Source organism: Phyllobates terribilis, unplaced genomic scaffold (genome assembly GCF_046119375.1).
Source record: "Phyllobates terribilis strain yellow unplaced genomic scaffold, ASM4611937v1 Scaffold_2__4_contigs__length_985480577, whole genome shotgun sequence".
Lineage (NCBI taxonomy): Eukaryota > Metazoa > Chordata > Amphibia > Anura > Dendrobatidae > Phyllobates > Phyllobates terribilis.
Window position 1 is genome coordinate 268,486,148 of NW_027362762.1, and position 18,412 is coordinate 268,504,559.

The window sequence follows — 18,412 nt, forward strand, 5'->3', positions numbered from 1 at the left end:
ACATGCTGGACGGGGACCAGAGCTCCCTTACGAGCAATCCGGAAATACTCCGCCGGGCACCGAGCTTGTCAAGCAGGGTGATGCTCGGGTGAGTATCGAGCAGTGGCGAGCACGCTCACTCATCACTATTCTTCTCATTTTCATTAGGTCTAGAACATCATGTGATTAAAAACTGACTTAATCCTTCTAAGCTCTAAGTAGAAACAGGAGGTTAATTTTGACAGCACAAGTCATCAGTCACTTCAAAAATCTATGGCAGGGGGAGGAGCTGAGGAGCAGTGTCAGGTGTTGAAGAGAGGAATGATAAACAGAGGGAAAAGAGACTTCCTGTTTCTGCATACAACAGAGAAAACAATAATTAGCAGGGTAGAAAGGCAAAATGAGCAATTGTAAGTACACAGGGCTATATAATATGATTCCAATATATTAAGAAGATAAAAACTTTGAAGAGAGTGGTTCTTTAAACAGTTATTTTGAGAAGGCACTGCTTCTTCAAGGGTTCCAGGTTCAACACAATATGATTTACACTGGTAATAGATAATTGTTCTGGTAATGGTATATCTATTGCCAGTTCTCCAGCTACAACATCACAATTATCCAATACAGGTTCTTCATTCTGCAGTGTCATTTAACAGCATTAGCTCAAATGGATGGAGATGATAATCACTCAAGGAATAGAATCCTGATTCTTTCTTCTCCTTGGTCTGGACACCATTTTACCCATGGAAAGCATCATCCAAAGTTGATAGGACTCAAAGAGACTGTGTCACTGCCACAAGAATGAAGTCCATGACGCTGCGTGCATTGTTTGTAAAATGCATGGTCATTTAGGTTTAGTATAGACCACAAGCATAGGCAGGTGAATTTCAAGTTGTGCAAATTATAGTTGGTCTCATGGACTTAACAGTAAACAACAAAATGGTGTGCCCGATTACAAATGACTAAAAATAATAATTTTTTTTAAGTTTTTTTTATTTAAAAAAGCATTTTAAGTCAATCTGTGCTGTGTGTTATCAAATGGGCGTTGGCCACCACCAGTTACCAAACGTCTACACATAGCCAGATGCAGTATTTTGAGATCACTTTGACAATAATAATGCTATGTTAAATTAAATAACTCAAAAGGGGTTCAATACAGCCCTATTGGACCTCATGGTGTTATACACATCTTTTCCAGACAATTAAAGGCTTTGCAGTACTGAGATTCACTGCAAATCAATTAGCTGAAAATCTAATTTTCTGGAAATACTCATCCAATCTGGTAAATTGTAATTTTAAAATATATTATTCAACCATCTCTACTCATTACTATATACTATAGATTGATTTATTTGATGTTTACAATTCAGTCTCAGTCAATTACAGTAGGTAGCCATATTATACTCATTCAGTTGTGATAGTAAATATTATTCACTTTTAAAGTTGAATCACTCAGAGTTTACTACTAGTGATGAGCTAGCATTAAAATGCTCAAGTGCTCGGTCTTCGAATCGAACAGGTCGGACGATTGGGCAGACTCAACTCGAGTAATGAGTATTATGGAAGACAATAGGAAACTCGAGCATTTTTCCGGAAAACCCCAACAGGAAAGGCTAGAGTGGGCAGGAAAATCGCTGAAATGAATGTAAACAACGCTCAAATGGAATGGAAACAGCACAGGGAAGATGCCTGGACGTATCTCTGACTCCCAGTTCGCCGCTGGGAACAATGTTGTCAGAGTATTACTCCACTTTTACGGACTGACAGCAAAACATACAAAAGCGAAGATAAAATGTATTTTACGGGAAAAAATGTTAGGAAACATTCTTTCCTGTGTAATGACTTGTATATAAGGCAAAATTAAAAAGAGAAAGAAAAAAAAGGCTTCCTCCACCCCTTAATAATAATTTTTATTTGTATAGCGCCAACATATTCCGCAGCACTTTACAATTAAGCGGTGACATAAACAGACAATAAATTCAATACAAGGTAAGACAGTTTAAACAGTTACATTAGGAGTGAGGCCCCTGCTCGCAAGCTTACAATCTATAAGGTAATAGGGGGGACACATTAGGCGAAAAGTGCTTGTTATTTCATGTCCAGCAATTAAGCTGGGCCATCTCTCACCATATTTCCCCATCGCCTATGACTATAGTAGATGACATAGTAGAGGGGGAAATAAAACTACACCCACCGGTAGTCAACGGTAAATGTAATTTTAACATTTTACTACCTTATCTGGGCATGTGGTGGGTGTGACGTGGTCAGACACATCCTGTTTAATTTATGAAGGAGGGACTCTGAAACTCACAAAGCCTATGCGGACAATGCAAGAACTGCCAAAAATGAGAAAGAAGAGGGACTTTGATACACCCTGTATCAGACATGGAAGGCCTCATACTTATTCTGTTGCAATTGTTAGGTAGTGCGACTCCTAGACTCATAAAGCCCATGCACTAAGTGCAAGGGCTGCCAAAAATTAGACCCTTTAAAATGATGACCCTTTAAAAATTTGGAGCGAGGGCCACATGATGACCCTGTAAAAATTTGGAGCGAGAGCCGCATGATGACCCTATAAAAATTTGGAGCGGGGCCTCATGATAACCCTCTAAAAATTTGGAGCGAGGGTCACCTGATGACCCTGTTCATATGGTGGAGGAGGAGGACAAAAACAGAAGAGACCATGAACCGTATACCCTTTTTTGGGTGTGAATGGGTGCATGGGAATACACCAAAAAAAAAGGAACATTTGAATTGGTTTTATGTTCTGCTGCTGTCATCTGGTGAGGTTGAGAAGTCAGAGCTTATTCAGGCCTTGTTTATTTTGATAAGAGTCAGTCTGTCAGCATTTTCAGTTCATATTCGGAAGCGCCTATGAGTTATTATGTGTCTGGCGGCACTACAAACCCGCTCTGCCAAAACACTCGCGGCAGGGCCAGCCAGCACCTACAAGGTGTAAAGGGACAGTTCATGCCATGAGTCCAGGTTGGATACCCAATAGTTGCATGGCACAGAGGAATCATGGAGGATGCTGGTACTGTCTGCTAGGTACTCCCTCACCATCTTCCAAAACTTTTCCCTCCTTTTCAGACTAAACCACGCATCAGGGCCTGGGAACTGGGCTGGTCTAATGAAAATGTCCCTTTGATAGTGTTCCCCTGCCTCTGTTGGATCTGGAGAGTGTCTCCCTTACTCAAGGAACTATGACCTCTGCCACCAGTGTTGTCAGATGGGAATTTTTGTACTAATTGTTCGAATAGGGCCTTCTGGTATTGCACCATTTTACTTGCCCTCTCCGCCGGAAGGAGAGATGGAAAGTTTTCCTTGTAACGTAGGTCGAGAAGGGTGAACAACCAGTAATCAGTGTTGGCCAAAATGCATATACAGTGACCAGCAAAAGTGTAACAATGTTTTGAACTTTTGACTTTCAGGTTACATATTTCATATCCACTACTGCTACTAACTTTAAACTACCATCATTTTATAGACAACCATCTTGGCTATCTCATACATAAATTTGACTTTAACTATTTTGCATATGATTATTTATGCAGATTCTGACATTCAAATCAGTAGTGGATGGTGAGATATGGAGCCTGAAAGTCAAATGTTCAAAACATTGTTATCCTTTTGTTCGTCACTGTAATATGAGGGTCATGGGAAAGGCAGTGGGACATAAAGTTAGCCATGTGTGCCAGACTCCCAACAGGCAAGACTTCATTGTCCCCAGGGTAGAACTCTCTGTAGCGCAGCCAACTATCTCCTGTTCCTCCTCCTCAGTCTCCTTATCCTCATTATCACCCAATCTGCGCTGAGAAGATGAGATGAGGCTTGGCTTAGTAGTATCACCCTGTGTACTTTCTTCCTCCATCTCCACCTGGTCCACATGCAAAGCTTCCTCTTTAATTGTAAGCAGAGAGCGTTTGAGTAGACACAGAAGCGGGATTGTTATGCTGATTATGGCGTCATCGCCGATCACCATCTTGGTAGATTCCTCAAAGTTTTGTAGAACCTCACAGATGTCAGACATTCATGCCCACTTGTCAGTTGTTACATGCAGAGGCTGACTGTAATATCAATGGGCATGTTGTAGCTGGTATTCAACTACTGACTTCTGCCGCTCACAAAGCCTTGCCAAAACATGTAATGTGGAGTTCCAATGCGCGGTCATGTTGTACATAAGTCGGTGAGCTGGCACTTGCAAGCGCTGCTGCAGCGCTGCCAGACCAGCGGCAACTGTAGCTAACTTGCGGAAATGGGTGCACACGAGGCGTTCCTTCACAAGTAGCTCAGGCAAATATGGGTAGGTTTTCAGAAACTGCTGAACCACTATGTTGAGCACGTGGGCCAAGCATCATACGTGTGTGAGCTCTCCAAACTTTCGAGCCGCCACCAGGTTACGGCCATTATCATACATGACCATGCATGGTTGTAGATTCAGCGGCGTTGGACAGGGCACTAGTGATGTTACGGACACGTTCTAGCGTAAGTCAAGACAGCACACTGGAAAAATAGTGGCAACTGGAGACCAAGTACCTAGGGATGGCTGGGTATTTCCATTTGCATTCCAAGGCCTGGGGTATGGACAGCTGAATATTGAACTCAAGTCGGGTGCTTTGATAACATGTGCCTAAGCATGCTGGTGGTGGTCAGGCTGGTAGTAGCAAGGCCTCTGCTGATCTTGGTATGGCACAGGTTGCAAATGACCGTTCTTTTATCATCCGCACTTTCTTTAAAAAAGCGCCAGACTGGGGAACACCTAACCCTTGACCTGGGAACTTGCCACGTGTTGGTGCTCTGGGGAACAGTTGCCTACCTTCCCCCTCTGGCCACTCCGCTGCCTCTTTCTGCCATTTGCGATGCTGCAGATCGCTCCCCCTCTGTGCTGCTGTCCTAGCTCTGCATTGCACGTTCCCAGGTTGGGTCAGTGGCTTCATCATTCACCACCTCTTCTTCCACTTCCGCACTCTGGTCCTCCTGACTTAACAACATGACTTGTTGTAAACTGTGTCTCATCATCATCTACCTCTTCAGACACTAATTCCTGTTTCCCTCTGTTGTCTTCTTCTGATCGTGGCTGCTCAAGTATTTTGGCATCACTGCACACAATCTCCTTATGTCCCTCTTGAAACGTGCAGGGCAAGAGGCTATAATTAATAAATGTAAATGCAAAAAGCTCCTCAGTGTTCGAGTGTGGGATCACTTGTCTCCTGGGACTCCTCATGGTGGGAGGAAGGAGGATCAGGGTGAAGATTATGTGGTCCAGACTCTTGGCTCATAAAACTGGACCGTGTGGCAGACAGGGTGGTGCTGGGAAACATACTTTGGCATTATCTTCCATCCAACCGACCACCTGTTTGCACGGTTCTGGCTTCACGAGTGGTGTCCTGTGCCCCCCTGCAAAGTAGAACTGAAAGCTAGGTCTTGTGGATGAGCGTGCTTGTTGTGCTCCTGCAGCAGGCACAGTTTCACCTGGCCCACGGTCTCGGCCTCTGTGTGCACCATCAGCAACACGTCTACTTCCTTGTCCCATACCACACACCTTACGCATTTCAATAAGGAAAAGAAAATATGTAGTCCTGAAAAGGACTTTTCTTTTTAGGTTGCAGCAGCAGTATACCTATAGAAGGACTGTAGGGTAATAAACGCTTCCTATATGCCTCTAATCCAAAACTGTCCCTCCTACACCAGCTATCCCTACACTCAATACAGGTAACAGCAATTTTACTATAGAAAGCACAGTATTTAGCCCTGAAAGGGACTTTTGCTTTAATGGTGCAGCAGTGATATACAAGTACTGCTATAGCAATATTAAACGCTGCCTATATGCCTGCTCTAAAATAAGCTCTCCCTCCTATAACAACTCTCCCTGAACTGCTTCCAGAGGAGAGTGTGCCAAGCATCACATCGCCAGGTCTTATATAAGATCCAATGGTGCAATACAGCTGGCCAATCACACTAATGCCAGTAGCCAACATGGTTAGGACATTACCGTGTATGGCAGGCAATCACCTCATATTCATTGGCTGTCTAACAGGTGCAAAACATACGAAGCGGGGACTTGAGCATGGCCCTCGAGCACTCACGATACTTGATCTAGTAACAAGAGTACCTGAGCACCCCGATGCTCGATCGAGTTTCAAGCAGTGGTGAGCTCGCTCGCTCATCAGTATTTCTTACAAAATAAAATCATCATTGATTGAAATTTCCTATGACATACAGTATACTCTTCATAGACTGTTTTCCCATAGAGTGTCATGAAAGTTCCATAGTAAAATATATGCATGAGTGTTTTACAAGAATGACCTGAGTACCTTTCTCAAACTGAGACTCAAAATGTTGGGTCTAGAAAATACCTACTTCCAAAAAAGCCATAATTTTTGTATTTTCCAATAAAAGTGTAAAAAAAATGTTACTGATTGCATCTTCCTAAAAGTGTATGAAGACTGTGACTGGACATTTATGGGTCAGCACACTCGCTGTCTCTAGTACATAATAACCTTTGTGCACTTTACTTCTGACCTGCTTGTTGTGATTCGAATTTCTACAAGAGTCAATGAACAATTCTGGAAGTCTCCTGATTGACTTAGACATATCTTGTTATTGCATTTGTTAAGATCTATCAAAGTATTAGACAGTCAGCAGAACCATGTGCACAGTGTCTATGTGAGGGCATGCAGAGTCCCTGTGGCTCTACATTACGAAGCCATAGGCACTCCATGTACTAACTTATGGTGCCTCCACACAGCCCAGCATTACAGAGAACATCTCAGTAATACAGCCTGTAATAGCACATGATATGATTTTCTTTTTGTCAGATTCTGTATGACTCTAATTGAAAAATTCTCGAGTGCTGTATTATGACTCCATACTACTTAGAGGTTGTACAGAGCCAAAATATGGTTGTGTGCATGAAGCTTAATACATTTGTGAAATGTATGTTTTTTTTATCTGTGCTTCTTTAATAAATTCTGAAACAAATTCAGAAAGTCTTTTTTATTAGACAAAGAAAGGCAGTAACAAAAAAAAAACGGATTAGCACCTCTTAACAGAATAAAACAAATGTGAACAAGTGCAAGCTGCTATGGCATCCTTATATACAAACCAAAGAATATAGCACATTGTGCGCAGCAAGATGTATGCAAACATTAAAAGTGTGAAATTTAAACTGCATTACTGCTCTATAAATTATACTTAGAAAATGAATGCACTTAGCCACAAATTGGCCGACACTTGTATGCCCACCAGCCACATCAAGGGGACTTTTCTCTGATACTTAGACCTAATATCTTGTGCGGACATCAAAAATGTCAAGCGGATCTTTGTCTGATTTCTAGACCTAATATTTATCAAACATGGCTCTCTTGTGCCAAAGGCTCATAAATTTATAGTGAGGGTAGGATCGAGCACTAATTAAAAACAGCCCCAGGCTGATCTGAGGAGCGCTCAGTCAAATATCGAGGCAGTCACCACCTTCAATAGGATACTACAAAAAAAAACTTACCAGCACCACCTAAAGGTACGTTCACACGTGGCGTATGTTTATTTTTTTCTGCAGCAAAATCCAGAGTGGTGTCAGGAAAAATATTATGTACAATAAGCGCATTTTTGACGTGCTTTTAACCCCTTCACGATCTTGCTATTTTCTGTTTTTTTCTTTTTGTTTTTTCCTCCCCTTCTTCCAAGAGCCATAAGTTTTCTATTTTTATGTTAATATAGCCATATGAGGACTTTTTGCAGAGCGAGTTGTACTTTTTGAATGACATCATTAATTTTCTCATGCTATGCAATGGACAGCGGGGAAAAAATTCCAAGTGCATTGAAATTGCAAAAAAATGTGCAATTCCACAACAGTTTTTGGGGGTTTTTATATTTACACTGTTCACTATATGATAAACTAACCTGGAAATATGATTCTCCAGGTCAGTATGAATATGACGATACCAAACATGTAATTTTTTTTAAAATTAAGTTTTAAAAAACAATTCAGAAATTTAAAAGAAAAAAAAAATTGCTTGTCAGTATTTTCCGAGACCCATAACATTTTCATTTTGAGGGATCTAGGGCTGTGTGAGGGCTTATTTTTTGCGCACTGAGCAGATATTTTTAATGATTTCATTTTGGGGTAGATGTGATGTTTTGATCGCCTCTTATTGCATTTTGTTGCAATGTTGCAGAGGCCAAAAAAACATAATGCTGGGCTTTAATTTTTTTATAGTTATGCCATTTACCAATCTGACTAATTTATTTTAAATTTTGATAGATTGAACTTTTATGGACACAGCGATATCAAATATGTGTTATTTAATTTTTTTATTTGTTTTATTTTTAATGGGGCAAAAGGGAGGTGATTTAAACTTTTGTGGCTTTTTTCATATTTTTAAAAACAGGTTTTTTTCATTTTTCACTGGATTTAATAGTCCCCTTAGGAGACTTGAAGCTGTGATCGTCTGATTGCTTTTGCTATAGATAATAGTGCATTAGCAGTGCTATGTATAACAGAAATCACAATCTCCTATGAACTCCAGCTACAGACCAATGTTCACAGGAGGATTGTAATGACAGGCACGGGGGTCATCAGCATCCCCTCATCTGTCATGACAATCCATCAGCATGCTGCGATAACATCATGGGCGTGCGCCATTGGGAGCCTAGAATGACGCGCCCCTGTCAGTGTGTGTTAAATACAACTGTCAAAGATTGACAGCAGGATTTAACAGGTTAACAGCCATGGGTAGAGCTCCGATCCATCCAGGGCTGTTGGAGGCACATCATGGCTGATTAAATCAGTCATCATGTGCAGGGAAAGATGCGGGATTGGCATGCAAGCCTGCATTAAAGGCAGGGACACGACTTTTGACGTACAAGTATGTCAAGGGTTGTGAAGGGGTTAAAGAGGCCCTATAACCAAAAAGGAACCCTGCCTTTTTTAATGAATTACTGGTAAAAAATAAACTAAATTCTAAATGTACGTTATTAAAAAATCAGCAAGGAAAAGGCTTTTATTAATGTGGGAATGATATCCAAATTTTATAATAATCCAATTATCAGTAAAAAGTCGCTGCCATTTCTTGACATATCTAGCGGTGCTACGTCACTCCACAGCACCAAAGTGCTGCTCAGAGAAGACACCATGTTCAGTGTTGTGGAGCCAGTGCTCGCTGCTCCCGGGACACACTTCTACTTTATTAGAAAACTTTTCTCTGCCTGTCTGCAGCATCAATTTTTACCAGTATCCCACTGGTCTGTGCACTGATCAGAATGAAAACGTTTGGATCAAAGCAAAGACCAGTGTGACAGTGATAGATAATGAAGCTGCAGACAGGCAAGGACAAGTGTGATAATATACTCATTGCCGCCAATGTAAGTAGTCCCATCAGCCGGTGCATATGACCCGCAGTAAGCTTTTAACCGAGAGTCACTGTCACAGCTGTGGGATCATGCTGACAGTAATGATGTTACCGCCGATCAGAGCCCGTGTTTCCTGCGCTGTCACGCAGATGACAGCGCGGGAAACCTAGAATGTTCAGGCCCTCCATTCATATGAATGGGGTCTGTGTTCGGGTTCGGGTACTGTTCTGGTACCCGTATCCGAACTTTTAATAAACTGTTCGGCGTTCGGCTGAATTAGCTGAACAGTCACGGGTTCGCCCATCACTATTAATTAGTGCTGGATCCTACCTGTCCTTTAGATTTGTAGGCTTTTGGCCCAGAAGAGGTAGGTTGATACATAATAGGTCAGAGAAAGGTCACTTTGCAATGGCTTTTTGGCTCATATGAATTGGCCAATTTGTGCGCTAAGTACCTTTACCATAAAAGTGTACACTGTGTGCAGAATCATTAGGCAAGTTGTATTTTAGAGGATTATTTTTATTATTGATCAACAACTATGTTCTCAATCAACCCAAAAGACTCATAAATATCCAAGCTTAATATTTTTGGAAGTTGGAGTGGTTTTTTTTTAGATTTGACTATCTTAGGAGGATATCTGTTTGTGCAGGTAACTATTACTGTGCAGAATTATTAGGCAACTTAATAAAAAACAAATATAATCCCATCTCACTTGTTTATTTTCACCAGGTAAACCAATATCAGTGCACAAAATTTAGAAATAAACATTTCTGACATGCAAAAAAATAAATAAATAGTGATCAATATAGCCACCTTTCTTTATGATGACACTCAGCAGCCTTCCATCCATAGATTCTGTCAGTTGCTTGATCTGTTTTCGATCAACATTGTGTGCAGCAGCCACCACAGCCTCCCAGATGCTGTTCCGAGAGGTGTACTGTTTTCCCTCCCTGTAGATCTCACATATTATGATGGACCACAGGTTCTCTATGGGGTTCAGATCAGGCGAACAAGGTGGCCATGTCATTATTTTTTCTTCTTTTAGACCTTTACTGGCCAGCCACGCTGTGGAGTAGTTGGATGCATGTGATGGAGCACTGTCCTGCATGAAAATCATGTTTTTCTTGAACGATGCCGACTTCTTCCTGTACCACTGCTTGAAGAAGTTGTCTTCCAGAAACTGGCAGTAGGTCTGGGAGTTGAGCTTCACTCCATCCTCAACCCGAAAAGGTCCCACAAGTTCATCTTTGATGATACCAGCCCATACCAGTACCCCACCTGCACCTTGCTGGCGTCTGAGTCGGAGTGGAGCTCTCTGCCCTTTACTGATCCAGCCTCTGGCCCATCCATCTTGCCCATCAAGAGTCACTCTCATTTCATCAGTCCATAAAACCTTTGAAAAATCAGTCTTAAGATATTTATTGGCCCATTCTTGACGTTTTATCTTATGTTTCTTGTTCAAAGGTGGTCATTTTTCAGCCTTCCTTACCTTGGCCATGTCCCTGAGTATAGCACACCTTGTGCTCTTTGATACTCCAGTAACATTGCAGCTCTGAAATGTGGCAAAACTGCTGGCGAATGGTATCTTGGCAGCTTCACGCTTGATTTTCCTCAATTCATGGGCTGTTATTTTGCGCCTTTTTTGGCCAACACACTTCTTGCGACCCTCTTGGCTTTTTGCCATGAAACACTCGATTGTTCGGTGATCACGCTTCAAAAGTTTGGAAATTACAAGACTGCTGCATCCCTCTGCAAGACATCTCACAATTTTGGACTTTTCAGAGTCCATCAAATCTCTCTTCTGACCCATTTTGCCAAAGGAAAGTAAGCTGCCTAATAATTAAGCACACCTTATATAGGGTGTTGATGTCATTAGTCAACACCCCTCCTCATTACAGAGATGCACATCACCAGATTTACTTAATTGGTAGTTGGCTCTCAAGCCTATGCAGCTTGGAGTAGGACAACATGTATAAAAAGTATCATGTGATCAAAATACTCATTTGCCTAATAATTCTGCACACAGTGTAATCTACAGTATATAGAAGTAATATGGTTTAAAATTCACATATATAAGTTTGTATATACTGTATATTACCGCATACTTTGTGCTGCTGCTCACTTTGGTTTGCATAAAAAGCAGTAAGTTCTTTAATGAATATCTATGATAGATAAAAGTAGGTTGAAGATGATTCAAAGCAACAAAAATATGACCTACAAAAAAGAACAATAAAAAAAAAAATGAATTAGAAAACTGAGGGAAGACCAGATGGACCTCTTAGTTTTTTTGGCCTTTGTTAGGGCCAGTTTCATAGAAAGACAGTTAAACTACTAGTAACTTATAAATTCAGTATCACCTCTACAATTATTGAATAGATTAGAAAAAAAAGTATTTCTTATGAAAATGCCGTTCAGAAATAATAATCAAACTTTATTGAAAAAAAAGTCAAATGTGTAATAGGCACAAGATACTAAAATATCAACAAACGTAATAACAAATAAGTAATTAGTATACAACATAGCAACAATGTACATTAATTAAAAATTCAGCATCACTTGCATGTCCATTGCTGTCATTCTCATTCCTGACAAACACCTGGTGCTAATGTTTGACATGGGGGAGCTGCAACTCTTTAATGCACTATAAATGTAATGTGCTTAAGGGCCTCAGTGATTGGGTATATTATCATTAAGAAAACCTTGGTGAGTAAATACTCATGTCAAGTTCGCTGCCAGAGCATTATGCTGAATTACTTTTAAAAGCTAAAATTTAAAATAATAATAATAATAATAATTTCTCTTTTTTCTTGTAGGTAAATGATGCTTCAAAGTTGATCAATATTCATCCAGAAAGATGGAACTATAGTTATCCAACAAGCAACGGATGCATGTTACAATATGGCTTACCTGTGAAACGGATGCAAGATAAATGTACAGATGTATAGATAGATGTATAGATAGATGTATAGCTATATAGATAGATGTATAAATAGATGTATAGATAGATGTATAGATAGATGCATAGATGTATAGATAGATGTAGAGATAGATGTATAGATGTAGAGATAGATGTATTAATAGATTTATAGATGTATAGATAGATGCATAGATAGATGTATAGCTATATAGATAGATGTATAAATAGATGTATAGATAGATGTATAGATAGATGCATAGATGTATAGATAGATGTAGAGATAGATGTATAGATGTAGAGATAGATGCATTAATAGATTTATAGATGTATAGATAGATGTATAGATAGATGTATAGATGTATAATTAGATGTATGGATGTATAGATAGATGTATAGATAATGATAGGACATTAGATTATGACTTGTTCGATACTAAAATTCCATTTTCAAATATCTCAACCTAACCCAGGAAATAACTTTTTCAATAGCTAAGTGAGCATAGAAGGTAACCCATTATTATGGATGTTAGTGTTTGGGTACTGAACCCACTGGGTCAGGGGCACTTAATTAGTTTTAGCAAAAATGTGACTGCCTGGGTCTAAGGACAAAGGAAGGTCAAAGCTCAACGCCAAAAGTGAAGCTGAGGTCTTAGTAATGTTTCACCAATGTTGTAGAACAATTTACACCAGGATTTAATGCTATCTGATAGTTGGAAAATGAGACCAGACACCTAACAAATTTCAGTCTCAAACCATAAAACTCATTCAGGCCAAAGACCAGACCACAACACTTTTTCAGACTACAGTCATAATTTTTGAATTATTCATATGTCAAACCAGACACCTTAAAGGGAATCTATCAGCAGGTTTTTCTATGTCATCTGAAAGCAGCATGATATAGGGACAGGGACCCTGATTCCAGCAGTGTGTCATTTACTGTGCTGTATGTTTTCATTTTGATACAATCTGTTTTTTCTGCTGTAGATCTAGCAGTTCTCTGAATGCTCAGCCCTGTATAACCCCGCCCCCCACCACAGATTGGCAGGTAGCTGCTAATCAGTGGTGGAGGCGGAGTCAAACAGAGTAGGTTAACTAGGAAGCTAGTCCTCTAGTGATAATCTGCTGATAAAACATTTATTTTATTCAAACAGCAACATACGTGAGTGACACATTACTGGAGTCAGGGTCTCAGCCCCTATATTATGGTACTCTCGGATTACATAGAAAGATTCCCTTTCAAAGGACTTTATCGCCCCTAAAATGCTAATTAAACCATTTACAGAGGTATGTATGGGACTTTGCCGCTATAACAATCATAGCTGTAGAACAGATTTTAGTTGTTTACTTGCCTGAAAAAAACTATTTCTTCTGCATACAAATGAGGGGCATTCAGTCCACCCTTGACTTGACCAAAAGCTCAGTGCACCGCTCCCTTGATTTGCATTCTGCGCACTCATTCATATCTTGGTTGACAGCGCTCAAGTGAGTGCTGACTGAACTCTATCAGCTGCTCTGCACTTTCGTACAGACACTGCAGAAACCCAGCACTCACATGGTGTCATAACTGGTTCTCAGCACTAACTACTGTCTGCGGCAGCTGCTGCTTGGTATTGTACTGCAGACAGGAGCCAGCAATGAGAGCGCACACTGACACTGAGCATGGCTTGATGCCTGCCGTGTCCATGCAGAAGTACAGAAGCCCTGATTGAGTTCAGGCGACACGTACTTGAGCACTATCAATCAAGATATCACAAAGTGCATAGAATGCAAATTTAGGAGGCGTAATGGTGCACTGAGTCCTTGACCATGTCTAGGGTGCACTAAAGCCCCCTCATTTGGATACAAAATAATTCTTTTTTTTCTGACAACTAAACCACTAAAATCTATATTATAGGTATGATCATTATAAGGGCTAAGTCTCCTACGCACCTCTATAAGGCTGTGTGCCCACGATACGTTTTTTAAGTGTTTCCGCAGTGACAAAAACGCTGCAGAAACGCTTAAAAAATGCTTGGTAGAAGGCCTGCCATGTTCCCCAATAATAATCTGCATGTGCTGTGCACATGCTGCGGAAATTTCTGCTGCGGGTGATCATTGCGGAAAAAAACGCAGCACTACCAATTATTTTGCGGAAGCGCTGCGTTTTCGCCGCCATTGACTTTCATTGGAACGCTTGGATTCCGCATCACTGCATCTGTACATGCGGAATCCACGTGTTTTAATGTGCGGATGGTACCCGAGTGTGGAGGACAGGAGACTCTCCTCCAGACCCGGGTACCATAGAACCTGTAAAAGAAGAATAAAATAAAAAATAAATGTTATATTTACCTTCTGATGGCCCCCGCTCTCCTTGTCTTCACTTGCCGGCAGCTCGCGGTGGACTGAAGGACCTGCGCTGACGTCATAGTCATGTGACAGCAGGTCCTTCAGTGTACCGCGATCTGCCGGCAGCCAGGACGGAGTGAAGCAAGACTACGGGGGCCATCGGAAGGTAAGTATAGATTTATTTTTTTATTTTTTACCATTCTTTAAAGGTCACAGTATATAAATCCCTGCCGTTTGCATGGATTAATATAGTGTGACCAAGTTGTCAAGCACTTTCCAAGTGATGCTAAAATCGCTTGGAAAGCGCTTGTCAACCCGCATGCGGAAATGCATGTGAAGAATGCTTCACTTCCGCATGTCCCTGGCAGGAAAAACGCATGTACAATCCACATGTACAATCCGCATGTACAATCCGCATGTACAATCCGCATGTACAATCCGCATGTACAATCCGCATGTACAATCCGCATGTGTTTTTTCTGCCAGGGAGATGAAGAAACGCTCAGGGAAAAATCCTGAGTATTTCTGCATCGTGGGCACATAGCCTTAGTGGTTTACTTTTTTTCAGTTTTGGAACTGACAGACTTTATATTAACACAGATCTTAGACCAAATACTTAGAATTAATTCAAAATCCAGACCAGATCCCTAAAATTACTCAGAACCTCAGAGCATATTTCTACAATTAATTCAAACAAGAAAAAGGAAATATAAAATCCCTCCTCTGAACACTCTTTACTTCTGGACACCACTGCACGCAATATTCTGACACTGGCCAGCATGAGTAGCTTGTACAGTGCCTTGAAAAAGTGTCCATGTGACTCTGTGAACTTTTCTACATTTTTTTCATGTTACACCTCCAAACTTAAATGTATTTTATTTGGATTTTATGTAATATAACAACACAAAGTAGCAAGTATTTGTGAGGTATAAAGGAAATTCACCATGGTTTTCTAATTATTTTTAAATTTGAAAATTGTGACATGCAGTTGTATTTAGCCTCCCTGAGTCAATTCTTTGTAGGACCACTTTTACTGCAGCAATCATTTGAGGTATGTCTCCATCAGCATTGCACACATAGATGCTGAAATTTTTGCTAATTCTTCTTTGCAAACTAGCTCTATCTCAGTGAGATTGGATGGATCATGGTCCTCTTGGCTGATTCTTTAGTTAATCTTCTCTTTGTTTGGAATGTCAGTTTAGATGGACGGCCATGTTTTGGTAAGTTGTGCCATACTCCATCCATTTTTAGATGATGGATTTAACAGTTCTCTTTGAGATGTTCAGAGCTTGGGCTATGTTTTTATAACCTAACCCTGCTTTACTCTTCTTCACAATTTTATCCCTGACCTGTTTGGTGTGTTCCTTGGTTTTAATGACGCTGTTTGATCCGTAATGTTCTCAAACAAACCTCTGAAGCCTTCACAGAACAGCTGTAGTTACACTGAGAAAAAGTATACACAGGTGGCCTCAACTGACTAATTATGTGACTTCTGGAGGCAATTGATCACTCAGGATTTTATTTAAGAGTATCAGACTACAGGAGATTGACTACAAATGCAAGTCACAATTTTCAGAATTATATTTTTGAAATAATTAGAAAACAGTATATCTTTTCCTTTACCCTTCACAAACACTTGCTACTTTGTGTTGGTATATCACATAAAATCCCAATAAAATACATTTGTTTGTGGGTGTAATGTGAAGAAATGTGGAAAAGTTCACAGAGTTGAATCCTTTTTCAAGGCACTGTGTGTGCCACTGCACAATATATCCTGTCTTTAGCCAGCATCAGGACCTTTAGTACCAATCCTTGTTAGTACTCCCATTCCTGAAGCAAACCTACCTTTATAGATGCATTACAGTAGACATTGCTCTCCTTCAGTACATCTGTGACTGCAGGTCCGCAGGTTATGGACAGCGTCCCCAGTCGACAACTGCAATGATCTAAGATATCGACATCAAAGTGAATCCATAGAACTCAAGAACACTCAAACTACGGACATAATAAAATAAATACACAGCAGATTACTGGTACAAAAGGAATAATAGTTCAGGTAGGGCAAGGAGTCATAAAGAGGATTCAATGGAATATTCAGCCATATCTTAACCAATGTTTGAAATTACAGTTTAATGAAATAAAGCAGGTACAATACATATCTACAGTGGAGAGATGGCTGTTCTGAGAAGCACAGGTCATCAGCCTCTGTCATCTGGTAAATGACCAATATTGCATTATTATGAACGTCGCACCTGATCTTCTTTTGCATTTTCATTCCATTGACTTTAAAAACTTTGGTGCAGGATACTGCTACATGAAGATATCATTAAAATAAAGATAATAAAAATATATTAGAAGCTAATAAAAAATCTTCTGATAAAAAAATAGGAACTCTGAGTCTAAAATAGCTCCAGTCACAAGTGTGAACATTGCAAGAGTTCTAATTTTTTTTCCAATAATTTTCTGAAATTAAATGAAAACAAAATGTTTAATAAATACATGTAACATCAAAAACCTGACTTAAACAATAGGTTGTTTTCTGATTATACAGTGGATTATGCATCCCTTTAAATGACTGCAGGAACAGTTTTTGAAAACCATGGGGTATTAATACTAAAAATATATTGCATATTTGTACAACCTTCTCTAACGTATCAGTAACTAAAGAATAACCTTGGAAATGTCTATAACCTCATATAACTTATCAGTATATAATGAAACTGGAGTACTCTTTTATATGTATATGTAGCTTTTTCAACGACAAGTGCAGCAATACTTTTAAATGTCAAGTCCATTCCTCCGTTACTGAGAAATCAGCGCTTGAATTGATATGCAAATGATATTGGAGAACCATTTTCAGATCTGAAGCCTCTGTCACTCCAGTTCTATTTTCTGCCCTACACCACCTCCACCTGCTTGACTGACTGCTCCTTTGCTTGAAGTCACACAGCATAGAGGTTGTCAGTCAAGCAGGAGGAGGCGGCACTGGGCGGAGAATAGAGCTGGAGTGACAGAGGCTTCAGATGTACAGATAGTTCTCCAGCCTCATTTGTAAATCAATTCAAACAATGATTTCTCAGTAACAGAGGACAAGACTTTCTAGGTAAAGTTATTTCTAGACTTGTCTTTGAAAGAGCTACATGCACATATAAATAGTTTGGAAAATTAAATCCTGCTGTCAGATTTCCTTTAATGTATCAACTTTAGGTCCTGAAAATAGAATCATATCCAACAAACTGATTGAAATATTAACACCAAACATGATATACTGGTTAACATTAATAGTCTATTCAGCTTTAGTTTACTCACACAAAAATTGTAAAAAGATATTCAATTATTATAGCAGTGATACCTTTGTTAGTTAAGTGGCAACATTATAATTATGCAAACTTGAACACAAAGACCTCTCATTTACTTTGCCAAAAATGTATTAAATATAACATGGATCTCATTGGCTGACATGTTACCTTATTATTTCCTACTATAAATGTTTTTTTTAGCTTAGAACAAAAATAAAGATAAAAATCCATTTTGAGAATTCTCCAAAATTCACCGTTCATAAAAACTTACAAAATTCACAAGTCACAAGATGTTAAAGTGAGCATGACCAGAAAAGTTTAACAAATATAAGCGCATATATACATATAATGTATTTCCTTTATAAGTATTACCAATATGTCAGATATACAATATTTACAATATATAATAAATGGTATACAAGTCTGATCAGATGTAAAGCATTTGAAGAGATTTGCAATATTATGGGTCTTGTGAGTACACATACCTAATCATTAAAAACAGCTTTAATGAAAAATACTTAATAGCTAAAAAAAGATAGATA

The 18,412-nt window shown here is 39.6% G+C and overlaps 2 long non-coding RNA genes across 2 annotated transcripts in view; one reads left to right on the top strand and one right to left on the bottom strand.

The window, feature by feature from the left end:
* The window catches only part of LOC141251580 (uncharacterized), a 793,387-nt gene extending 779,798 nt beyond the window's left edge, over nucleotides 1-13,589 (top strand). Inside the window, exon 4 of the long non-coding RNA XR_012313263.1 lies at nucleotides 12,144-13,589. This is a non-coding gene — a long non-coding RNA (uncharacterized lncRNA). The remainder of the gene's footprint in view (nucleotides 1-12,143) is intronic.
* A 2,826-nt stretch (nucleotides 13,590-16,415) lies between these two features.
* Nucleotides 16,416-18,412, bottom strand: part of LOC141251584 (uncharacterized) — an 8,794-nt gene continuing 6,797 nt past the window's right edge. Inside the window, exon 2 of the long non-coding RNA XR_012313264.1 lies at nucleotides 16,416-16,517. This is a non-coding gene — a long non-coding RNA (uncharacterized lncRNA). The remainder of the gene's footprint in view (nucleotides 16,518-18,412) is intronic.